At 48.4% G+C, this 26,298-nt stretch overlaps 2 long non-coding RNA genes across 2 annotated transcripts; both read right to left on the bottom strand.

Moving 5' to 3' along the window:
• Positions 1-787: 787 nt before the first annotated feature.
• LOC142930175 (uncharacterized) lies at positions 788-6,923 on the bottom strand. Its single transcript, XR_012946236.1, has 2 exons — positions 5,203-6,923; positions 788-3,769 (listed from the first exon to the last, which is right to left on the bottom strand). It is a non-coding gene; the product is annotated as an uncharacterized LOC142930175 (long non-coding RNA).
• Positions 6,924-18,613: 11,690 nt separating this feature from the next.
• Positions 18,614-24,735, bottom strand: LOC142930174 (uncharacterized). Its single transcript, XR_012946235.1, has 2 exons — positions 22,991-24,735; positions 18,614-19,490 (listed from the first exon to the last, which is right to left on the bottom strand). It is a non-coding gene; the product is annotated as an uncharacterized LOC142930174 (long non-coding RNA).
• Positions 24,736-26,298: the final 1,563 nt, after the last annotated feature.

Here is a 26,298-nt window from a genome sequence, read left to right as displayed (position 1 = left end):
GATGGCTCCATCTCTGCAGAGTGGACATCCAACCTCTTGGACGCGCTCTCTCCTTTGGCCATCCATAATGTCACCTGTCTTGTCCATGTTCTATATTATCCATTCGAGTGATGTGCACTGCCTTTGGCAAATTTTTCTCAAGTCAATATGGTATCTCTCGTTTGCAATTATTGCCTGATCCACGTTGTTTCCTTTGTTTGCCTCTTCGTGCACTCCCGAGCATGCATCTCCATCTGCTTCGTGCAATTTACATGTTTTTCGTTCCCCATTTCGTCTGTAAGTGTCCAAGTTTGTGATCCATATACCACAAGCCTACCATGTGCACCGATTGAAAATGTTCTAATCTCCTCTTCAGGTACAATGCTGCTTCTCACTCTCATTTTCAAATTTCGGTTTTCCAAAGACACCTGCATAATGGCACGTGGAAGGGCATTTTAAAATATTCGAATTTCGGCGGCCTATAAGGTACGGCCGCCGAAATTCTACCTCCTACAGAGGGCTTCTCGGCGCACCGTGCCTCGCCCGTCATCCCCATTTATGTCCACTTCTCTACCGCCCCCCCCCCCCCCATGACTGACTCTTATATGTAGGGTGTGTAGTAGATGCTACTGACTCTATTGTATGTAGGGTGTGTAGTAGATACTACTGACTTTATTGTATGTGGGTGTGTAGTAGATACTACTAACTCTGTTGTATGTAGGGTGTGTAGTAAATACTACTGAGTCTATTGTATGTACGGTATGCAGGCATATATGCCTACAAAATAAAAGAAAAACATTTGGGAGGGTCCACTTTATGTAACGTTTTTATTCAGGCCTTCTGAAAGGCTCTTATCATGTATTTGATGGACAAATGGACAAATGGAACTCCGAGTTTTTCTAATAGATGTTCTTGTTGAAACTTTACCTGGGCAGGTTGCAACATGTGGCGAATTACTTAACTTGTGATCAGACTTGAAATTATTTCAGATCCTTTCTGGTGGTTCAGTTCATATGCATTCATCTCTCCAGGGGTCAAGTAAAAAATATGACCCACCCTGCCAGAAAATAATTGTGCTCGTCAGATGGAGAGACTGTCGCAAGTCATAAGAATGTTGATTTTACCCGTGAAGGCGAGCACTGCCATGCGTGTTAAAGATTAAAGAGACATTTTACATATCTGTACTATGTTGAACGTCTTTCCCACCATACGTAGCCAACCGCGCTAATCGGAGCCACTCATCCAAGTGTAACGACACAGAGCTGACTGCTATACAGGAGCTACAACTGCAGGTGGACACTTAGCGCACACGCCGTTGAGCATATACACGGTGTGTGTGTGCCGGCAGGGCGGAGGAACTGGGGCAAGGGTCACGGTAGACTTCATAGGGAGCCGAGCCGCGCCGAGGGGAATAAAAGCAGCGGAGAGCGGGGAGCTCTGGGCTGCCGGTTCTGGGAGTGGACTCGTCTCGTCGTCGCCGCCTTCGCCTGATCATTGCGCGGCCGGACAGTAGTTGGCTGTCTCGGTCGACGCCCCTTGGTGCAACAGGGTCGTGTCTGGGCCGGGTCGTACGGCAACGTGGTCGTGAGAAAGGAGGCCGAAGTCGGTGGCTTTTTAGCGCCGCAGCGCATGGATTTGTAGCGTTTATTTTCATTTGTTTGCTGGTGACTTTGTGTATTTCACATCGAAATCGCCTCCAGTGCTTTTGCTGCTGGCGGCAATGAAAGTTGTTTTAAAAAGTCAAAAGTCTTTACTCAAGTAACTTTGCTTTGCCGGCGTGGGTGCCCTCTGCTTAGCAGTGGCTTTAACGGTGACCCGAAGTGGTGCAGGAGACAATGCGTGGAGAGTACTGCACTGCAAGTTTGGTGCAGAGCGCCTCAATTTCCACTGAATCGATCGGAAATGTTCCATTGGCTTAATTCCCACCACCGTTTTGTAACGTTGCACGTGAATACCATATTTGTTATTAAAACTGGAATGTTATTCAATGCTGTTGGTGTCAGCCTGCAACTTCTCTCTACTGGGTAAAGGCCCTACTCGATTCTCCGACAGTCATTGCCTTGCTGAGTTGTTCCCATCCAGCAGTGACCTCTCGAACTCCATGATGTCGTCTCAACTACTTCATTCCCTTTATCTGCCTTCCTCTGCTCCCCCTTCCTCCTCCTCCTCTCTCGGTCTCCACTCACGGAGTGGATTCTGTCTCTCAGAACTCTGTCTCTGTCCTACCTCGGTCTCCACTCACGGAGTGGATTCTGTCTCTCAGAACTCTGTCTCTGTCCTACCTCGGTCTCCACTCACGGAGTGGATTCTGTCTCTCAGAACTCTGTCTCTGTCCTACCTCGGTCTCCACTCACGGAGTGGATTCTGTCTCTCAGAACTCTGTCTCTGTCCTCCCTCGGTCTCCACTTACGGAGTGGATTCTGTCTCCCAGAACTCTGTCTCTGTCCTACCTCGGTCTCCACTCACAGAGTGGATTTTGTCTCTCAGAATCCTGTCTCTGTCCTCTCTCGGTCTCCACTCACGGAGTGGATTCTGTCTCTCAGAACTCTGTCTCTGTCCTCTCTCGGTCTCCACTCACGGAGTGGATTCTGTCTCTCAGAACTCTGTCTCTGTCCTACCTCGGTCTCCACTCACGGAGTGGATTCTGTCTCTCAGAACTCTGTCTCTGTCCTACCTCGGTCTCCACTCACGGAGTGGATTCTGTCTCTCAGAACTCTGTCTCTGTCCTCTCTCGGTCTCCACTCACGGAGTGGATTCTGTCTCTCAGAACTCTGTCTCTGTCCTCCCTCGGTCTCCACTCACGGAGAGGATTCTGTCTCTCAGAACTCTGTCTCTGTCCTCTCTCGGTCTCCACTCACGGAGTGGATTCTGTCTCTCAGAACTCTGTCTCTGTCCTCCCTCGGTCTCCACTCACGGAGTGGATTCTGTCTCTCAGCTGTCGTCAGCTGTGCTCACGACGCGTGCTGCCCATTGCCACTCGATTTATTTTCCTTTAACAACAGCACCATCGGTGACCCCAGTTCGTTTCACTGTTTGTTCACTTTAACACGTAGCGGGCTTTCGCGACCAATGTCATCCAATTATATGGGTTATTTTTGGGTTAGATCGCGTAAATATATAAAAGTGTCTTTTGTGGCTTTGTTCTCCAATACACCGTTGTGCTGTACTAGTAACTAATTGGCATGTTCTGTTTACGTGACAAACCTTACAAATTGGCTGTCGGGTGATGGCGGGTTTAATGACACTTTTATATATTTACGCGAGCTAACCCCCAAAAAAAACCTGTATTATGGATGTTTATTCATTCTTGAACCCATCTCTCTTAGATTTCCTCCTCGTAGGCTTCTTTTCTTCGATCTTTGGAAAACTCGTAGCTTTTATTATTATTATATATGGTTTTTTTTTGTTTATTCGTGCACACCATTTAAATTAGCGGGCTTGTTTTGAGGTGCGGGGTGGGGGTGGATGCACAACGTGTGAGTAGTGGTGCGGAGTGGTGGAAAGGCGAGACATACATTGAAACAAGGCTGTTGCGTGGTGTCACGCCCGTACAGCCACTTCCTCCCGTGGGGAATTCTGGAGGCTCCTGGGAGGTTCCTTCCTCCCGAGCCTCGCACAACATTTTGTATTTTTTGCGTACATCGCACGCAAAGCTTCCCGATCGCCGCACCACCCGACGTGAAAACCCAAGTGTCCGTTGGCTGCGTGGCTCCCGATGTCCGATAAGCTACAAAGCTCTTTTTTGTTTCACAGATGTAAGGTAGATGGCGGTGTCCAGTATACGTGTTCTCTAAAGGGGGAGAGAGAGAGAGAGCGAACACTCACTCCCTGCAAACAAAGCGCATGAACTACAGCGGCTGCCTAATGGATGGAGCGGCTGTTGATAATGGCCCCCGGCTGCTATAATAATCATTGCAGAAATACATCAAGCCCTTAACCCTCCCCCCCCCCCCCTAATGGTTTAACGCCGCCTTATTAAACCAACTGCCTGTGTCGCTGCAATGATTACATCACAGGGCTTTGTTCTTATATGTACTTACAAAGGGGAGATGTGCAACATACAGAGTTTCATTTAAACAAAGTATTTGGTGACGCTGCTGCTGCTGCTGTTGCTGCGTTGACAAAAACAAAATCCACAACAAGCTGGCCAACAACACCGTGGCCTTAAAATATCAAAACAATATATAATTGGCGACGTTTCGGGCAATGGCCCATCTTCATATCCCAGAAGGAAGAGTGTTATTGATGAGTGTGTTGAGTGTTTAATTTGCAGGCCCTTGTCAATTGTTGGGGAGGGGGGTTGATTATAATTATAATTGATAATTCTAACAACAACAATAATAATAATGTATAATTATACATCGCCACGCTATCCAGAGCAGGTTGGCGGAGGCTAGGCCCAAGGGCCGGTTTAGATATCACTCGCTACTGATGTTCACAGTGGATGGGAATCGAACTCAGGTTGCTAGGTACATATGGCTCGTGCGCAGATCACCCCACCACTGCATAGTGCAGTATAATAATGTATATATCCACGTGTACATCCGAACACTAAACAGGATATATCACAAGTTACGCTGCTCTTGTCAACCCCGTGTGTTATTGATTTATGCTAAGTTGACCCAGGGGGAGGCTTTTGATTGGTTCATATGCCATTTGCCGCTGGTGCGAGACGTGACAGTCGTGGGATTGGAGCGTGGTTTGCAAACCACTCCACTCCATACACACAGGAGTACACAAAGATCCCCCGTATAGTCTTAAATAGACTGTTGGGGCGAGTGCTGTTAGCGAGAACCTATGAAGGCCGGCACGGCACACGAGGAAGTGGGTGGCCAACACCACGCCCGGCCGCCTTTGTCTCCCTCGTCGCGATGTTTTACACAACGCACCAGGTAGTAATTTGAGGCTGAGTTGACCTAGAGGAGGCCCACGACTGGTTCAGATAATCGTCACTGGTGTTGGCCGTGAGCGGCAATCGAACTGGCGTCACCAGGTTCGGAGCGCGCTAACCACTACACTACCGCTCCCCTACAAACACACAACACAATAAGTGGCGGTGACGTCTCCATGGCGCTTGTGCCAGGCTAGGTGCACGTTGAGGCCACGTGAAGTGTCGAACGCCCGCTGGCAGGAGGCCACGGGGCAGACCCAGCAGGTGCCACGGGTCGACTGACTGAGATGACTACTGGCCGATGCACCACCTGTGTCCCCTACTGTGCCAACCTGCTCTGTTTTAGCTGCCCGGCGCTCCGCTCGTTGTTGTGAGCGTCGCTCCTCTGTCCTCCGTTGTTGCTGGAGGGCGACTGCCTCCAAGTGCCCAGTAGCGTCTTTCATGAGCCTCCTCCACAGAGGCCGATCTTGACACCGCTGGTACCAGTCATCGGCAAGTCCACTCAGCTCCACATCCTCCTGTACCACATCACTCCATCTCGTCACAAACACGCACACACGCGCGGGCATGCGCATACAAATCACACACATTCAACGTGCAACGCGTAGCCCTCTGGCCAAACCTCTGGTGGACTACAGCCTTCCTTCCCCGTGTCCCGTCGTTCGAGTTGGCTTCTTCGACCGCAATTGACCGTGCAGGACACTGCGGGTTGCACATAGAGGAGGAGGAGTGGTGGTGGTGGGGGGGGTGGGGAGCGGTGCTTCAGAGCCAGGCCACATTCCACCTCCCCACTGATCCTATCTGGGGCTGTCTTATTAAACCTCAGGGTCGGCAGGGTTCGCAGTGCAGCGCGCTCACCGCCCCGTGCCCGTGGTGTATTTCCCGCAGTAGTAGTGCTTCGCGATGCTGCGTCGATTGGCATTGCTTGTTTAAGCTCGCATATTCGTGTGCGCAGCGCAGTCCGTTCTCCTGTCATAACGCGAATTGGATATGCGGCGACTGAGTGAGCGGAACTTGGGCCGCGCGAGTCGGAGCACGCGGTTGTACAGAGTGGGATGCTGCTGGATGCTTCGAGATGCTACCCACGCGCCTCGGTCTTTGTTCAGCCCGCGTACGCATCTCGCCGTGTTATCGCGGACTGTGCTTTACCCTGTAATTGTTTACAGTATTAAAACGCGAATTTTTTCCATAACGCGGTGTTCTTTGGGAACTTCAACTACAGCGCTATAGGAGAACGGGACTGTCCATGTATTGCGTTTGATGGGTTCCTGGCCTGGGTTTGCCTCAACTGACTCACTCTGAGGTGAGACCCTAGTGCTTGGGCGTCCAATCACAAAAAAACAACTGTAGAGACAACAGGTAGCTCTCTCTCTCTCTCTATGTGTCTCCACGCCACAGGACGAGGTTCACGCTCGCTATCATAGGTGCCCGCGGACAACATTTTTTTCAGGAGGGGTCCTGCCGAGTTTTCAGTCTTCTACTTCTTCTTTCGTGCGGCCGACGTAGTTGGCGCAGCAACACCTGCATCGCTCACATCGGTGTGGTCGAGCCGGGCGACCGCGTCAGATGCAGCGGAGTTGTGATCATCGCCGTGGCGTCTCCTTCGTGCTTGCGGACCGGGCCATTGCGTCGCTACACGTCGTGCGCTCCGTTCTGGATGCCCACAGTCGCACCAGTAACTGCAGAGTTTTACATTCGTTCCCATTTGTGCATCAGGTATCCGCATCAGCCATGGTTTGTTGCAGTGGATGCGGTTTGGGGTAGACCGTGAGCTTCGTGGAAGACCGCACCAGGGCTCTTGTGCGTTGGGTCTTTCGCAAGCGAGGTGTTTGTTTCGTGAGTTCTTGTGAACTCCGCTCGGCTCTCGGTTCTCGCAGTGATCCCAGTGGAGTCATTTGCAGGTAATCTTTCGAAAAGGTGGACTTGCGAGACGCCAGCACACGATTCGTCGCGGGTGAGATCACGGGATCTTGGACGTCCACCGCGAAAGCGGCCGGCGGCGCGTTTTGTTGTGGGTTAAAAAAAGACAAAAAACAACTAACCGCAGTATTAATCGGGGTGGCCACTGACGTTCGAACCACGAACCTCTGCAAACGCGCGACCGCCGGGCCCGCGTCGCCGCCCGCTTAACTCAGAAGTCTCACCGTGCCAAAAAAATCGGCAACATCTTTTCTATTATTTCCAGACAGTCAACCGAATTTGCTCGAGGCAATGTTCTCTGTATTTTTGACATTGATAGATCATCGTGACGCGTTGCGTACGCGGAGCGGTGGCGCAATGGTTAGCGCCCTGCGCTACAAACCCAGGGGGGTCTGATTCTGATTCCGAGCAAGCGTCGGCTCCGAGTCATGGCCGAACATGTCCTGGGTTTTCCCGCCCCCGCCCCTCCGACTTCACCCACCCACATTGACCAGCATGGTGAAGTATGGTCAAACAATCTCCCATGACGGGATTACGGCGTGCACAGGGCGCTGGGTAATTGTCGCAACGATTACACTGCGCAGGGAACCCCGTCGTGAACGCAAATAGCGCCACCGATTCTTCATTGTCATTAATGGGGCCCGTTGCTAAAAGACAATAAACAAAACGTAGATAGTATTGTTATGATTCCCTAGGCGTCAGATAAATGTGGAATGTGTACGTTGGGTGGGAGATCAGACCCTTGTTTTATATTATTACAGCGGCGATGAAAGTGTGGAAAGGACTTCAATACCTGCGACCCTTGCTGAGAACTCGGAACAAAAACCGTCTGGAATTACCGCTGTTTGTCCAGCACCCCCAGCTTTCTGCGTTGCCTTAATTTTTGTAAAAAAATGTGGAAAATACGGCACTAAGGCATGCAGACTTGTAAAAAAAAGACGGTATGCATAAGTCTGCTGTCTTTGGTCTACGGTGTGTAAGGGGACACTCCGTGTGTGTGTGTGTACACGTATAGGGACACTCCGTGTGTGTGTGTACACGTATAGGGACACTCCGTGTGTGTGTGTACACGTATAGGGACACTCCGTGTGTGTGTGTACACGTATAGGGACACTCCGTGTGTGTGTGTACACGTATAAGGACACTCCGTGTGTGTGTGTACACGTATAGAGACACTCCGTGTGTGTGTGTACACGTATAGGGACACTCCGTGTGTGTGTGTACACGTAGAGATACACTCCGTGTGTGTGTGTGTACACGTAGAGGGACACTCCGTGTGTGTGTGTACACGTATAGGGACACTCCGTGTATGTGTGTGTACACGTAGAGAGACACTCCGTGTGTGTGTGTACACGTAGAGAGACACTCCGTGTGTGTGTGTACACGTAGAGAGACACTCCGTGTGTGTGTACACGTAGAGAGACACTCCGTGTGTGTGTGTACACGTAGAGGGACACTCCGTGTGTGTGTGTACACGTATAAGGACACTCCGTGTGTGTGTGTACACGTATAGAGACACTCCGTGTGTGTGTGTACACGTATAGGGACACTCCGTGTGTGTGTGTGTGTACACGTATAGAGACACTCCGTGTGTGTGTGTACACGTATAGAGACACTCCGTGTGTGTGTGTACACGTATAGGGACACTCCGTGTGTGTGTGTACACGTAGAGAGACACTCCGTGTGTGTGTATACGTAGAGAGACACTCCGTGTGTGTGTACACGTATAGGGACACTCCGTGTGTGTGTGTACACGTAGAGGGACACTCCGTGTGTGTGTGTGTACACGTATAGAGACACTCCGTGTGTGTGTGTACACGTATAGGGACACTCCGTGTGTGTGTGTACACGTATAGGGACACTTCGTGTGTGTGTGTACACGTATAGGGACACTCCGTGTGTGTGTGTGTACACGTATAGAGACACTCCGTGTGTGTGTGTGTACACGTATAGAGACACTCCGTGTGTGTGTGTACACGTAGAGACACTCCGTGTGTGTGTGTACACGTATAGAGACACTGTGTGTGTGTACACGTATAGGGACACTCCGTGTGTGTGTGTGTACACGTAGAGAGACACTCCGTGTGTGTGTGCACGTATAGAGACACTCCGTGTGTGTGTGTGTACACGTATAGGGACACTCCGTGTGTGTGTGTACACGTAGAGAGACACTCCGTGTGTGTGTACACGTATAGGGACACTCCGTGTGTGTGTACACGTATAGAGACACTCCGTGTGTGTGTACACGTATAGAGACACTCACTCCGTGTGTGTGTACACGTATAGGGACACTCCGTGTGTGTGTGTGCACGTAGAGGGACACTCCGTATGTGTGTATGTGTGTACACGTATAGGGACACTCCGTGTGTGTGTGTACACGTATAGAGACACTCCGTGTGTGTGTATGTGTGTACACGTATAGGGACACTCCGTGTGTGTGTGTACACGTATAGAGACACTCCGTGTGTGTGTACACGTATAGAGACACTCCGTGTGTGTGTGTACACGTAGAGAGACACTCCGTGTGTGTGTGTACACGTATAGGGACACTCCGTGTGTGTGTGTACACGGAGAGGAACACTCCGTGTGTGTGTACACGTATAGGGACACTCCGTGTGTGTGTACACGTATAGGGACACTCCGTGTGTGTGTACACGTATAGAGACACTCACTCCGTGTGTGTGTGTACACGTATAGGGACACTCCGTGTGTGTGTGTACACGTAGAGAGACACTCCGTGTGTGTGTACACGTATAGGGACACTCTGTGTGTGTGTACACGTAGAGAGACACTCCGTGTGTGTGTACACGTATAGAGACACTCACTCCGTGTGTGTGTGTGTACACGTATAGAGACACTCACTCCGTGTGTGTGTGTACACGTATAGAGACACTCCGTGTGTGTGTGTACACGTATAGGGACACTCCGTGTGTGTGTGTACACGTATAGGAACACTCCGTGTGTGTGTGTACACGGAGAGGAACACTCCGTGTGTGTGTGTGTGTGTACACGTAGAGGGACACTCCGTGTGTGTGTACACGTATAGGGACACTCCGTGTGTGTGTGTACACGTAGTGGGACACTCCGTGTGTGTGTACACTTATAGGGACACTCCGTGTGTGTGTGTGTACACGTATAGAGACACTCCGTGTGTGTGTGTACACGTATAGGGACACTCCGTGTGTGTGTGTGTACACGTATAGAGACACTCCGTGTGTGTGTGTACACGTAGAGGGACACTCCGTGTGTGTGTGTACACGTAGAGAGACACTCCGTGTGTGTGTGTGTGTACACGTAGAGAGACACCCCGTGTGTGTGTGTACATGTATAGGGACACTCCGTGTGTGTGTACACGTATAGGGACACTCCGTGTGTGTGTGTACACGTATAGGGACACTCCGTGTGTGTGTGTACACGTATAGAGACACTCCGTGTGTGTGTGTGTACACGTATAGGGACACTCCGTGTGTGTGTGTGCACGTAGAGGGACACTCCGTATGTGTGTATGTGTGTACACGTATAGGGACACTCCGTGTGTGTGTGTACACGTATAGAGACACTCCGTGTGTGTGTATGTGTGTACACGTATAGGGACACTCCGTGTGTGTGTGTACACGTATAGAGACACTCCGTGTGTGTGTACACGTATAGAGACACTCCGTGTGTGTGTGTACACGTAGAGAGACACTCCGTGTGTGTGTGTACACGTATAGGGACACTCCGTGTGTGTGTGTACACGGAGAGGAACACTCCGTGTGTGTGTACACGTATAGGGACACTCCGTGTGTGTGTACACGTATAGGGACACTCCGTGTGTGTGTACACGTATAGAGACACTCACTCCGTGTGTGTGTGTACACGTATAGGGACACTCCGTGTGTGTGTGTACACGTAGAGAGACACTCCGTGTGTGTGTACACGTATAGGGACACTCTGTGTGTGTGTACACGTAGAGAGACACTCCGTGTGTGTGTACACGTATAGAGACACTCACTCCGTGTGTGTGTGTGTACACGTATAGAGACACTCACTCCGTGTGTGTGTGTACACGTATAGAGACACTCCGTGTGTGTGTGTACACGTATAGGGACACTCCGTGTGTGTGTGTACACGTATAGGAACACTCCGTGTGTGTGTGTACACGGAGAGGAACACTCCGTGTGTGTGTGTGTGTGTACACGTAGAGGGACACTCCGTGTGTGTGTACACGTATAGGGACACTCCGTGTGTGTGTGTACACGTAGTGGGACACTCCGTGTGTGTGTACACTTATAGGGACACTCCGTGTGTGTGTGTGTACACGTATAGAGACACTCCGTGTGTGTGTGTACACGTATAGGGACACTCCGTGTGTGTGTGTGTACACGTATAGAGACACTCCGTGTGTGTGTGTACACGTAGAGGGACACTCCGTGTGTGTGTGTACACGTAGAGAGACACTCCGTGTGTGTGTGTGTGTACACGTAGAGAGACACCCCGTGTGTGTGTGTACATGTATAGGGACACTCCGTGTGTGTGTACACGTATAGGGACACTCCGTGTGTGTGTGTACACGTATAGGGACACTCCGTGTGTGTGTGTGTACACGTATAGAGACACTCCGTGTGTGTGTGTGTACACGTATAAGGACACTCCGTGTGTGTGTGTACACGTAGAGGGACACTCCGTGTGTGTGTGTGTACACGTATAGGAACACTCCGTGTGTGTGTGTACACGTATAGAGACACTCCGTGTGTGTACACGTATAGGAACACTCCGTGTGTGTGTGTGTACACGTAGAGGGACACTCCGTGTGTGTGTGTACACGTAGTGGGACACTCCGTGTGTGTGTGTACACGTATAGGGACACTCCGTGTGTGTGTGTAGGGGTGTTATTGGACTCTATAGACCACAGCGGTGTATTGATGATGACACCGACAAGGCCAAATATAATGGTGCCTGCTGGCCTTCACCACACACTGTTCTATTATTGCATAAGATGGAGAGCGACACGTCGAGGAACTGAATGCCAATGTCGAGGTTTGCTAGTCGGGACGAGAGGGCAAGAGAGGGAAGTGGTTTAACTATACGGCCCATAACATGCGTTGCGTGGACGCAATCACAAGGCCGAGATTTGTCTTTGATGTCTCACTGTGCATCTTCTTTGAAAGCTCCGCATTTAAGTTTCCGCGTCAGGAGCATTGGAGCTGTAGCGCTGCGACGATGTCTCTCTCCTTCGTACTTGTGGATCGGGCATTGTAGGGTTCTGTTCTGGATGTCCACAGTCGCACTACTACTGAAGAGCGTGTTTTCCATTTGTTCATCAGCTGTTGTTACGCGCATCTGCCATTGTTTGGGTGACAATTCGTCCAATAGACTTTTGGATTCGTCCATGCTTTACAACAAGCCCAGCGTCACGATGTGAGCGCAGAAAGCCCAGCGCAAGATCTAGCTCTCTTTGCAACTGACCCCTGTGTGTGCGATGGTGGTGTTCGGCAGCCGTGACCCCCCTTGAGTGTGAAACAAAACAAAAATTTCGGATTCAAACAGAGGCGCGCGACGTCGGCATGCGGCTGTCAGAATGGTCTCCGATGCGATAACAATCGCTCACGTAGAAGACCCAACCGTTCACTCACGACACTACGCATTTTATATATATATATGTAAACGTGCAGTATACGAATCCCTCTGATACACGTGTGTTTAGGTTGTGGCTTCACGCAGGGCTGGAAATGAGAAGAAATTACTGGAGGAACTCATCAATTATTCCACCCCCCGACCCCACTAGATCTGGACCCTACATTAGACCTGAGGAGGGGGATGATCCGTGTGTGGGTCTCTGTGCGTGTCTGTGGACCTCTGTGCGTCTCTGTGGTTCTCTGCCCTTGTCTGTGGGTCTCTGCGCGTGTCTGTGCGTGTCTATGGGTATCTGTGTTTGTCCGTGGGTGTCTGGGTGTGTCTATGAGTCTCTGAGCGTGTATGTGGGTATATGCGCGTGTCTGTGGGTCTCTGTGCTCGTCTGTAGCTCTATCTGTTAGTCTAGGGGTCTATTTGTGAGTATAATAAATCGATAACGATGAACAATCGATTCCTTACGGACTGCAGTCGGGTTAAAATTGTCACTCTCACCGCGGCGTTCCTTTAAGGCTCATCAACTGTCGGGGTGAGTTATGTTAGCGAGCGCCTATTAAAGCCGGCGTGGAAGACGAGTGGGTAATTGAGGCAAACTCCCAGCCGACATTGGGGCGGTGGGGTGGGGGGATTGGAGGGGTGGAGGGAGCTGAGCACCCCCTGTGAAAGTCTCAGCCCCCCCCCCCACTTTCAAATTCTCATCGGCAAGTCATTTGATTGACAAACTATCTGCAATCACTTTAGCGGGCTCGACAAAATGCAAAAAAAGAAAAATAGGGAAATTGAGAGTTGAGCGTCAGGGCCGTTTTGCTCTTGTGCACATGAAGGAGAGAGCTCGACCTGGAAAGCACGAAAGACAAAAACGAAACATTTTTTTATTTTATTTTACCAGGTAAGGCCCACTGAGCTATGTAGCTCTTTTTCAAAAGCTACATGGCTATCACAAATGATAGCTCAACGAAGTGGCTTATCACGTGGACATTTCTAGCAGGCAAATACTCTAATCGCATGTTTATAAATGTGGAGGGACCCGGGAAAAAAATCCACGCGACCACGGGGAGAACGTGCAAGCTCCAAATATACAGGCGTCAAGGGCCGGGATAGAACCCACGAACCATCCTGTATACCGGGCGAGGTAGTTAACATCTCTCCACCGTGGCGCCTGCACTTACTTGCGCATGCTGAAACGCTGTACACAATGCGTGCGTGCGCGCGATTTTTCTTCCCCCGTTAATTGCCGCGCAGAATGCAAATCTGCGAATCAACTCGATGGTTAACACCGAGCCATCTCGGTGACGACCTTTACCTCTGGGCGGTAACGTTCTTCGCGTAAGACCGCCAAAACGGCCAAAAGTGTCTCGATGCTCAGATGGAGCTTTGGGACGATGCTGAGCCAAGTGGAGGAGAGTTCCACATTCTCATGTCATGGGCCACACGGTCATTTCATATAACCCGACCATGGTTGACTTCTCACAAGCGGTATTCTTTTTTTTTAATAAAACCCCTCGACGCATGATGGTCTGAGTGCACCTGCCGACAGCGATTTCAACTCGAACCCCTTGCAAGAGTGAGTTCGAGGCAAATACGGTTGTATCATTACGAACTCGGGGCTCGGTGGTGACGCAGGTTCATGCACTGTACTCTTCCCCGTGACCCAGGTTCGATATCCGACCATGGCATCAGAACCCTGTTGATGCGCCAAACCTCTAGGAGCCATCCATTTAGTCCGTACGCAAAAATCTGTCAAAACTTGACCCCTCACCCCCCCCCCTCCCTGTACACACGCGTACTTTTTACCCCCACCCCACCGAATCCTAGAGAACGGCCGATATTGAATCCACGCAGAAACGATCAAGGATATTAATAATATTAACGTGTTTAAGCAAACAGATAGTCCACCGCCAGCTGCATTAAATAATAAAGTTTGCTTACCTTGGCCGCTTATTTTGCTGAGCTGCGTGAGAGCTCGCAGTCAGAGGCACGGTGGCACACAAGTGACACCTCTCCCAGTCCCACTTCTCCCGGTAGGACTTGTTGTCTGACAGCTGAAGAAACTGAACAGTGGCTCATTTGAAGGCCAATGTAGACAAATTATTATCGAGGCTTCACCACCCCCCCCCCGTTTCCTATGCGTTCGTACATTGTCAGTAGACCCCCTTCCCATACACAAGCGTACGCATTTGGGTTACCCCCCCCCCCTCCACGCGTACGTACTAAATGGATGGCCCCTTACCGACCCGCGCTGGCCAACGTGTTTGAAGCGTGGTCAAATAAACCCCCGCATTACAATATTGTGTGGGGATGCCTTCGCCCAGCAGTGAAATCGTTTGTATGTAAGTATGCACCTGTACGTTTAACTTCTTTCGCACACCATACGAAGCCAAACGTGCTAATCGGAGGTGCGGGAAAAATAATTCTGTAAATTATTATGACTGCATTGTTATAGATTGCTACTGAGCCAACACTTACACTTGCCCATGGAATTTAAGTTAATCGATTTTAATTCAAATGACACTGTTTTCAGTGGTATACTTGAAAAACGAATTTCAGGTTACATTTGTACGTCCATTACTTATCCAGTTATCATGCTTCTAAGAACTTAATTAGGAATGTGCTCTCCACCAATCGACACAGTGGTGAAAAGGTTTCCCAAAGTGGAACCGGTTACAGACATCGGATCTGCGTATCTCATTGCGGTACGATCTGTGACATCATTGGCCCTTTGCCCAATGTTCTTCAAGGGTTTTTTTTGTCCTTGCCAAGCCACGGTACAGTCAATCACTTCATTGTGCAGACTGGTATAATGGTTGAACCTGTGCCTTCCTGACAAACAATCCGGCAGAGTAGCTTAAATGTATATTCATTGCAGCCTGGGCTCAGATGATGACATTTTCTCTGAGAGTTTGGTTTATCACATTAATAAATCAGTTTCCCTCCCCTATCTCCGCATACGTAGTTTAAAATATATTTTAGTCCATCAACCCATTGCCCTTCCAGACCGAAGGTAACCAGCAACATTTTCGCAAGCAAAAAAATATATATGTATGGACTGGTTTCCACGTTGTGGGTCGCCATCATCAAGTCAGCCTTGTATATCCTTGACTATCTATGAAGGGCCATGGCCTAAAACAACGAATGCGAGACGTGCTTGTGCACCACGGCCAATGCAGTTTCACACAATTGTTATTTGTTTGTTTGACTCAGATGACGACTGGCTGCGTAACAGAGCCGTTGCAACGCGAGATATCGAAGTCACACCGTCGGGAGTATTTGCACGAAACGCCAGCTGGCACGTGGCACGACCCGCACGCCTATCGCGACAGCGCTGCGGCAGCCCCAAGCCGCACGCGGCCAACACCGTTGGAATCCCGAGGTGGCTTTTGGGTAATTTACAACAGACGTCACGCAAAAAAATGGGAGTTCCACTGCACTATAATTATACTCCATCGACGTGGACCACCGGGTACTGACAAAGTACCTACTGAGACGACTGTTCTCTCGCCCCGCTTTGTACGTACATACTTCAACGTTCTGTAAGGGGCCATCCATTTAGTAGGTACGCAAAAATCTGTCAAAACTTGACCCACTCCCCCCCCCCTGTACGCACGCGAACTTTTTACCCCCCCTCCCACCTGCGTACGTACAGCCTGACGCACCCACCCCTGCCCCCCCGAATCCTATAGAACGGCCGATATTTAATCCACGCAGAAACGATCAAGGATGAATAATATTCACGTGTTTACGCAAAAAGATAGTCCACCGCCGGACTATGTAACTCATTTGAAGGCCAATGTAGACAAATTATTATCGAGGCCTCACCCCCCCCCCCCCGTTTCCTATGCGTTCGTACATTGTCAGTAGACCCCCTCCCCATACGCAAGCGTACGCATTTGGGTTAACCCCCTCCATGCGTACGTGCTAAATGGATGGCCCCTAATCAGCAGTGGTCACTTTGATGAAAGGAGAGAGAAAAAAAATGCCATGATTTTGGCCCAACATTTCGTGAGGTCTCTCAATGATGTTTGTAATATATAATACAACATTGGGGGGCGGGGGGGGGCAGGAGTGTCTGCACGCCCACGACATCCCACGGTGACCGCAGTACAACATCTCAAAACTGGATTTCCTTCCGGGACGTAAGATGATAATACATTTGCGTGCCAAGCTAATGGAGTTTTCATAGTGCCTTGGCTTCGTGGGTACACGCACCTTACGCGTATACAGTAGGTGTGGGGTTGGCGGTGATGGAGGGGGGGGGGCCCGCTTGTGGCAGGCGTTTTGTTTCCAGAAGTCGATTGGCGACTGCGAAGGGGATTTCCACCGCGTTTTTTTTTTGCTGGTCCGACCGGTTTGAAACCAGTGCATGTTGTCAGCGCTCCCGGTGAGCTAAATGAATTAATAAATTGCCCCCCCCCCTTCCCTCCCTCCCGAAAAAAAACCAAACCATACATGAGATCGGGCGGGTGGGGGGGACCGGGAAGAAATCTGAGTCTGATTTTCTGTGCTCACCTAGCGAGATTATCAACCGTGGCATGGATGTCGCCGTATGCGCTAAAACATCGAGCGGCGACGGTCATTTGCACGTCGCGTGTTTTTCACTGATGCTCCTCTGCGGCCGTCGGGAACGCTCTTCCATCCGATAGATGTTACGAAAGGCACTGGTGCTGTGTGCACTTTTTTAATTATCTAGTTTGAAAACTCATTCGTAGATTGAAAACCCATTCATAGATTGAAAACCCATTCGTAGATTGAAAACTAATTGAATTATTGAAAACTCATAACAGATTGAAAACTCATTCTAGACTTAAAACTCATTAATAGATTGAAAACTCATTCATAGATTGAAAACTAATTGAATGATTGAAAACTCATAGATTGAAAACGCAATCGTAGATTGAAAACTCATTCATTGATTGAAAATGAATTTATAGATTTAAAACTCATTCATAGATTGAAAACTCATTCTAGATTGAAAACTCATTCATAGATTGAACATCCATTTCTAAATAAAATACTAGTTGCTTTAGTTCTGCTTTTTGTGTTCATGTTGTTGTCCTTCCCCGGCATCTCTGATTAGCACGGTTAGCTACGTACGTTGCGAATGAAGTTCAACATACGATTACAAATGTCACATGCAAGGATAGATTGCCATTGACTTCCAGAGGTATGGGTGACGGAGTTGTTTTTTTGCCCATGTTTAAAAACTCTCAGTCCCTGATTGAGCTTTATTCTGCCACAGCGTTTAGAAATTCACCACCATTATATTACTGTACATTGTTTAATGTGCGTAATACAGATTCCACGTGTAGCCTATAGAGGCTGGTGGGGCCCAAGTACTTTTAGAGGGCATCTAACGAAGGCCGGAACGGCACACGAGGTGGTGGCCAGCACCACCACGCGCTGACCAAATACTTATTCTTGCCTTGTGCCTGTGTTCACACACCACGCCAGGTTGGGTGACCCTCGGCAAAAAAGAAGTGCGGAACTTTTAAAAAAATAATAATCTTGTGAGCCCTGCCTGGGATTCGAACCCCTTCTGGAGCCGCCGAGTTCGTAGCACTCGAAGCCACTCCACCACCACCACGCCCTGGCATGCGATAACCACTCACTTTTACACGCGCCCACACACGTGAATATTTATATATTTTTTTATATTTCAGTAGCCCCATCAACGTGCACGCTTCGTCCCCCTTCCCCCTCCACAAAAAAATGGTGTGGTCACTCGCGTGACACTCATGAAGCCTGCAGCGTTATCTATCTGCACGAGCACTGTACGTGTTAACCACATCTCAAGACGCTGTCGCAAACATGTAATAGACGTGACGATATTGTGTCTCAAGTAATATTTGTCTGAAACATGAAACAAAAAAACCCATACATATATAAAAGGGAAATTAAGGAATGTAATCCATCGCAATCTATTTTAGAGGCACAAATTAGTGGTAAATGCGAGATCACGAATCATGGTCGCTATCACGCTGATCATGAACTGCGCCGGGTATAATGTCCTTGAACTCATTAATCCGGTAATGCTGCCCTGTTAAAACTTAGAAGAGTGCTTCCGCTTATCCGGAGTGTTATTCCCACCACTTATTAGCATATGTGAAATTGAGTTAAAAACATCGACACCAATCGCAAGCGTTAGTCTGACAATTGTCCATCCATCTGGCCTGGAACTATATATAAAAAAAATATCTTACGTCACTACTGCATAAAAAAACGAGAAAGTTTATTTTACACTCGTGTGTGCCAGGACTCTAAATTGAACATGTCAAAGAGTCGGAGATGCTGGCTCAGAACCATGCCTTGGGGCGCTGGCTCGTGAAGGGGAAAAAAAAGCTTTTAATTCCACAATTGTAGACACTCAAGAGGATGAATGCGGTGAGCACGAACTCGCAGTGCGTTTCCGTGCGCCGTTTCGTTTTAGCCAAATTCGGGGCCCCATTTCGATTCGTTCCGTCGCAATGATCTTGGTTCGTGTTGTTTATCTCCACTCGTCACTAGGTAGTCGTCTCCTTTTGACTTAAAGCTTTCGTGACTGCAGGAATTCATATCCTTTGGGTCTTTCGGTAAAGTCACCACGTAGATAGGTTCAAATTAATAAAAAATAAAATAAACCAAAAACTACGACGTTTCGATCACAACACAAGCGATCGTCATCAGGAGGAAAATAGAGCCCCCCCCGTATATACGTGACTTTACCGAAAGACCCAAAGAATACGTTTTCTTATTTTTTCGTATGGCTGATGTAGACGCAGAGCAAAAACTACAATTTCACATTCAGGTGGTGAAGCCCAGACACTTGGGCCACGAGAGTCCCTCAATGTTCATCTGGAGGATCTTTGTCCCAGGGCCCGTCTGGCGCGTTGTTTTGTCCCTGAAGAGGGCCGTTAGTGTGGCTTGTGTTGTTGTTGTTGTTGCTGCTCCGGAGACCGGGAGATCGATGGTCGACGTTCGGTCGCCACGTCGATGGCATTCGTCGTCATTTCTCACTTAACAGAGTGGGCGGCGCGGGCTGCCATCTTCCACTCTAACACTCAGTCCATGGTGGATCAATCAATGACGCTGCACATCGACCTGTAAGCGTGACCTTGTTGAAAAGGAGGGGAGTTTGTGGGGGGGGGGGGGGGGCAGCGGGAAGAGGACACAGTCAATGTTACCAGAAGCGCTCAACAAAACGTCAAAGGTTACACGGAATGGTTGACGTCAGCATCTGCTTCTGCCAAATTTTCCGAACCTGGAGGGCTTTTAAGAAGAAAAAAAAACCGCAACTGGTGTTAAATATTGAACCAACATTTTTTTGACTTGACTATCAGGATTCATAAAGGGGGGCTAAGCCTTCAGTATGGGGGAGGGGGGGTAGAGGGGGTACTCAGCCATCTGAGTTGCAGTCACGAAAACTTTAAATCGAAATCTTTCCAATGGTTACTAAGCCAGAATCCATCTTCTCGGTTGAAATTGTCTTGTGTTTGTATATGTGGATGGCTTCATGAACGAATCTCTCATGGTAGCCGGATGGCTTGCAGAGAACCTCCGTCTTGGAGAAGTCAATGTCATGCGAGCCCACTGAATTACTGTATAACAGTGATCTGCCACGGCTGAGGAGTTCGTCCTACCGTGTTTCAAGTCTGCTTTATGTTCACGGATGCGGTCCGAGATATGTAGTTTGGTTTCTCCAATGTAGTTGCTACCACAGAGGCAACTTAGTTTGCAAACGCCCTGGTACTGTATGTCTGGGACCACATCTTTTATAGACGGAACCAGATCAGGGATTTTATGTACTGTGTTGAATCGGACCTGGATCTTGTGTTTATTCAGGATTTTGGAGATATTTTTGTGACCCCCGCAATGTAGGGTAAGGTGATGGTTTTGAATGGCTCCTCAAGAGGATCCTTCTTCATGACTGGAGTGATGGCTTTGCGGATTGTGTAGTCGGAGTAACCATTAACCTTGAGAGCTTGGTGTATGTGCTTGAGTTCACTGGCAATGTGTTCCTGGTCGGAAATGCATTGGGCTCTATGGTATAGAGTTTTGATGAGGGAATTCTTCTGGGATGGATGTTGGTAGGAATCCGGTTTTAAGTAAGCATCCGTATGGGTAGCTTTCCTGTAGACAGAGTGGCTCATTTAAGACGTCCAAAAAGGGTAACTTGCCATCTTTTTCGACCTCCATGGTAAATCTGATGGCTGGGTGTGTGGAATTGATGTGGTCGAGGAATTGGTCTAGAGCATGCCGGCCATGTGGCCAGATGACAAAAGTGTCATCCACGTACCTCTTCCATAAGGTCCGGCATAGAGTGGCAGTCTGGATGGCGTCAGTTTCAAATTTTTCCATGATGTGACGTCACCTCGCCCCCCCCCCCCTCGTTACACATCGTCACAAATGTCTGACCCCCTCCCGCCCCCGCCAGGTGCGTCACGTCATTTAAGGACGGCCCCTAAACATCGCCACTGGGGGAGGTAAAGGCAGCCGTGCTACTCGCTAACAGCACCTCCGCTCAGTGCGCTGACCGATGCACCAAGGCGGCAGCAGAGTACAGGAGTACATCAGCACGTGGCTGGGCGGTGGTGGGCGATGCACTCCTGTGTTCCCGCACCGCGGAGGCGACGGGTCGGTGGATGGATCTCACAAAATGTTGAGAAACTCTCTTCCCGCAGGGTACTGGGGTGCAATAACCTGGCCCGCCAGAGGGCAGTGCAGAAAAAAAACACACGTGTTCCGTCTGTGCAGGATAGAGCGTTTCCCCCTCGCCTGCGTTGGGATTCATCTGCGTGCTCCGGTTGCCTCCTACATGTAAAACACCCATTTATATGGCCAGTAACACCTTCGCACATAGAGGACCGCAGAGCTTGCGTAATTGTTAACGCCGACTCACTGCGTGGCTGCCTCCCCCCTGTTTATCTGTGGCTCTTCCTCTCGCCTCTCAGCCGCTCCGTCTCTCCTGTCTCTCCGAGAGCGAGTGAATAGCGCGCGGCGCGCTACAAGTTGAATTTATTGTTGTTGTTGTTGTTAAATTATACCTGTCCGTCTTAGAAGAGTTGGTGCCAAGTCTCGAGCTGTACCACCACTGAAGCTGCTCACTATAACACATGGACCTTGCTCAGTGTGGCTTGGACTACGTTGTTGTTGTTGGTGGTGGTGGTGATGATGGTGGTGGTGGCGGTGGCAGCGGTGACATTTGACTGTCGGCGATTGCATTGCGCAGACCTCCCCCTGCGCACCCACCACCTCCACCGCTGCCTGTCAGGGCACGCTGGCAGCTTCGCCAGTCGGGTTCCCACGGGAGGCAGACGGCTGGGTGCGGCGTCCCGACGCCAGAGGCGGCGAAACAGCAGTGCCACGTCGCGGCACGTGGCCGGCGATCGATGGCCCCGGGATCGTTTTTTTTGTTCTTGGTTCTTTCGGTAAAGTCACGTTGATAGAAGATGACATAAAAAATATCAGATTATAACATTTAATAAATTAAAAATAATAAATTGAAAATAATCAACGCAAAAAAAAACCCACGACGTTTCGATCGCAACACAAGCGGTCTCTCTCCGCCTGATGAAGACCGCTTGTGCTGCGATCGAAACGTCGTGGGGGTTTTTTTGCGTTGATTATTTTCAATTTATTTTTTTTATTTCATTTGACATTTTTTATTTCATTAAATTTTATTATCCGTTATTATTTTTATTTTATTTTATATCACCGTGACTTTACCGAAAGAACCAAGAATATGAATTCCCGCAGTCACGAAAGTTTTAAGTCAAAATTTAACCCGGCATCGTTTTTTTTTTGTGAGCCACCCCCCCCCCCCCATGCTCCTCCTGGCGCGTCGGGGGCTGACGGTGGTAGTTCGGGAACGCGCCGATGGACGATGCGCCCGTTCACATCACACTTCCCACCACTTGTGAGAAGGATTTGCAACAGTGCCACGAGAAATGTGGTGATTCCAGGACTCTGGAGGGCGTGCGTTGACAATGATGGCGAACAAGTGGGAGACTATGACTTTTTGAAGCTATTAACGTACATTTGTTATCATGTTTACAGTGTATTATCCGTTCTTTTTCCATTAAAAACGAGAGTCCCATATAAGTGTGCACATTTTGTTTGAAGCGCCCGAGTATATGAACAAGCGATGCGGATTCGCGCGGGATTTAAACGACCGTGGCCCCGAGGTGGCAAGTCAAGCTCAGCGTGTACCCTATTAGTCGTTACAATAGTAACAGTACTGTAAAAAGCGACTCGCGTGGCTTCGTGATTTCTTTGTAACCTGTACGAAGTTATCAGCAATAATAATAATATACTCGCATGCTGTCAATTTCCAGACCTTTATCAACCCACCGCTGGATGAAGTCCTCCTTCTCCTCCCCTCCCCGCCACATTCCGTGTTGCGCGTAAGGGTTGTTTAACCTTTTGAAATCTATTTTGGAATCTTCGTTCTGATTTTCTCCAAAGAGTGTGAGGTCACGCAAGCAGGGACCACAAACCGCGTGGTTTTTACTGCGTGTTCAGGGTGTGTAGCGCCTACAGAGCCAACGCGTATTATCCACAGAGGACCACAATGAGCGAACGTGTTCGCGTATGGAAAACCATCCTTGCACGTACCATATCAGACGGACCTCAAGCGAGCCTGTTACATTACGTCCATCCTGTTTGCGTCAAACCGCGGTGGAGTAGATGTTGCTAACTACCTCGCCGGGTATACAGTGAAGGTTGTGGGTTCGATCCCGACCGGGACGCCTGTATGTTTGAAGCTTGCGTGTCTCTCTCGCGCTCTCCGCGGTCGCGTGGATTATTTTCCGGTTCCTCCGGTTTTTTTTCCCTCCACATTTAGAGACACGCGTTTAGAGTCATTTGGCTGCTACAAATTTCCACACGATTGAGCCACTGCATTGAGCCATCATTTGTGGCCAGGTCGCTTCTGAAAAGAGAGCGGTGTAGCTCCGTGGGCCTTACCTCATCTCTCATTGACTTTAACATGATATTCTCATTAACTTCGCTCATTGACGTTGAAATGCTTTTCTCATAAACTTTAACACGCTATTCTTGGTCACAAATAGACTGACATTAACTTGCTCATTTGTTCATCAACTTTTACATGCTTCCCTCATCAAAATGCATATGCTAATCCTACATGCTAATCTGAGCTGGTATGCGCTACGGAAGCTCATTAACTTTGCACTATAATCCAACATGCTAATCTAAGTTCATTTCCTTTAACATGTCACGCTATTTATTACCTTTACACTATAATACCCCATTAACACTACTGCGGCTACCTTTGTTCTCAAAAACTTATATAAACTCTTGCTGGTAACAGCTTCTCTTCAGCTCGCAGCAGACATCGCGATTTTCACCTGAAGACGATGGCTTGTGTTGCTATCGAAACGTCGTGATTTATTTTGTTTTATTTCTACCTACGTGACTTTACCGAAAGAACCAAAGCGTATAAAATAAAAGCAATTCAATAGTTTAAGCACGGTGCCCAATAACGAAACCTTAATCTATTTTGTTTCTCCAAAGTAGCCCATAGCCCTATGTGGTGTTTACCTTTCACCTTTTCCATCCTCTCCTCCAGTGATCATCTTGCCCTCTCGTCCCGCCCACCGGCTGTTTTGTCTTTGGCCGTGCCCGAAGTCTGTAATCGCCACAGCTGAGTAAATCAGCTTTCGATAGAAGGAATAAACTTAGACAACACATTTGAAAAACTGCCCCGCCAGGTTGACTAAAGAAAGGCGTGTGTTTATTATTTGCACAAACACAAATAATAAACACATTCGTCAATGCCACTGCCTCAAATAAAAAATATATAACAGGAGACGTTTCAGGCAATGACCCTTCATGCTACACGAACTTTGCCTATTACATATATTTCATTTTAAGGCAGTGTTATCGAACAATGTGCTGATTTTCTATACCTGATTTTAGTGGCTAAAGCATCATTTAACATGACTGATGACAAATGCGGTGCTACTGGAGTAACTGGAAGCAGGCTATGCCTGTTGTTTATTAACTTCAGTGTCACACTCTTTACGAAAGTATCCGAACAGCTGAGTTATGGAAGGTCCAATTCCATATTTGGATTCAGCACCCATAAACACCTCCATTACATGGGTTCCATGTAATTTTTTTAGTGCCCAAAGTTGAAGGTTTTGAGATTGTTTAGGTATAAGCATACACTGACTTTAGTTTTACCAAATGTCATTTTTCGACAATCATACGGATTAGGTTACGGTATGTGTAATGGTTCATGTCACCCATGCTGCAGATTGCAAAATACCTTCAGCAAGCATCGTTTGCATAAAGGGGCCGTCCATAAATGACGTCAAGCGATTTTGGACGATTTTTGACCCCCCCCCTCGTCACACGGCGTCGCAAAAAGTCAGACCCCCCCTGAAATATGACGTCACAAAGCCCTGCCCTCCACCCTCCAAACCATATTTATATTTTGAAAATAAAACATGCTTAAAATCGCTTTAAAATATTGTCATTGTAGCGCGTATTTAATGTGGCGCTGCACTCTGATGTGTTGTTATACCAATTAGCGTTGTTATAACAATTCTGTATTTATTTAAAGTTGCGCATTTTGATGTGACGTCACATTTCTCAACCCCCCCCCCCTCGTCAAACATCGTCACAAATGTCTGACCCCCCCCCCCCCCCCCAGGTGCGTGACGTAATTTATGAACGGCCCAAAAGCTCTCAGTGGGGCAGTGTTAAGATAGTTCATGGTTATATTGAATGACTGAATGACATATACGCTGTACAGGCAGGAATCCTTGCTAAATGTTTATGTTTGGTGTTTTAACATCTTAACACCTGTTTTATTGGCAAAAAAGGCTAACACCGATCATTATACGCTGTGTTCACTGTATATATCGTACGCAAATGTGCGCATATTATATACGCCACCATATATATATTTTATTTCACGACCATTTTAATGTCCGGTCAGTGTGGACGGATAGACCACAATATCCACCAGAGGGCCTCTTTAGAACAACTCCCTTCTATCGGAGGCCCTTCCTGCACCATTGCCGTGAGCCAGCAATTGAAGGGACGTTCCCCCTCCTACCATCCCCTTGGTATCTTTCGGCTCTTTCATGGTAAGCCATTGTGGCAATGCTCTCACGTAAAACAGTCAATCGCATTCAAGTGCAAGAACAAGGCGTTTCGAAGCTCCCAGAGCCGCCTCGTAGAGTGTAGTTACTCTTTGGTTCTTTCGGTTAAAGTCCTGTAGAAAGAAAAATTGAAATAAATAATAGCACACTTCTTTATTTCTACGTGACTTTACCGAAAGAAACTAAATGTAATTCCTGCAGTCACGAAAGCTCCAAATCTAGAGTGTAGTTATTTCAAAATCGTGGTGGCTCTGACGCGTTCTTTGTTGACGTGACTCTCGCAAAGGAGACTTATTTTACGGTGTCATTCGTGGAATTGTCACACCGACTGCCGTCACCATACTTTATTATAATTGCTAGATACTTGGGAAACTACTCTAGTTCATCTTCTTCTTTGGTTCTTTCGGTAAAGTCACGTAGAATGATAATAATCCTACCAGACAGTCTCGCCCCCTTCACCTGATGAAGGCCGCTTGTGTTGTGGCCGAAACGTCGTGAGAATATTATTGTGTTATTTTATTTTATCAATTTATTATTTTATTATCATTCTACGTGACTTTACCGAAAGAACCAAAGAAGATGAACCATTGCAGTCACGAAAGCTTTAAATCGAAATCTAGTTCATCTCATGAAGATAAAGTCACGTTCTGCACATTCCACATTGCCAAATGTTGGAGGGTGTGAGCACAACGGAGCTTCTGATGACATCATTGGTTTTTTTGTTCGTTGTTTTAGTTAATTTCTGGTGTCTACGTTGACCAGCAATGGCTCTGTGCTCGTTTTGATCGATCG

Source organism: Petromyzon marinus, chromosome 37, assembly GCF_048934315.1.
Source record: "Petromyzon marinus isolate PM22_M1 ecotype Great Lakes invasive population chromosome 37, UKy_Petmar_22M1.pri1.0, whole genome shotgun sequence".
NCBI classification, from domain to species: domain Eukaryota; kingdom Metazoa; phylum Chordata; class Hyperoartia; order Petromyzontiformes; family Petromyzontidae; genus Petromyzon; species Petromyzon marinus.
This window is presented reverse-complemented; position numbering and strand designations above follow the sequence as displayed.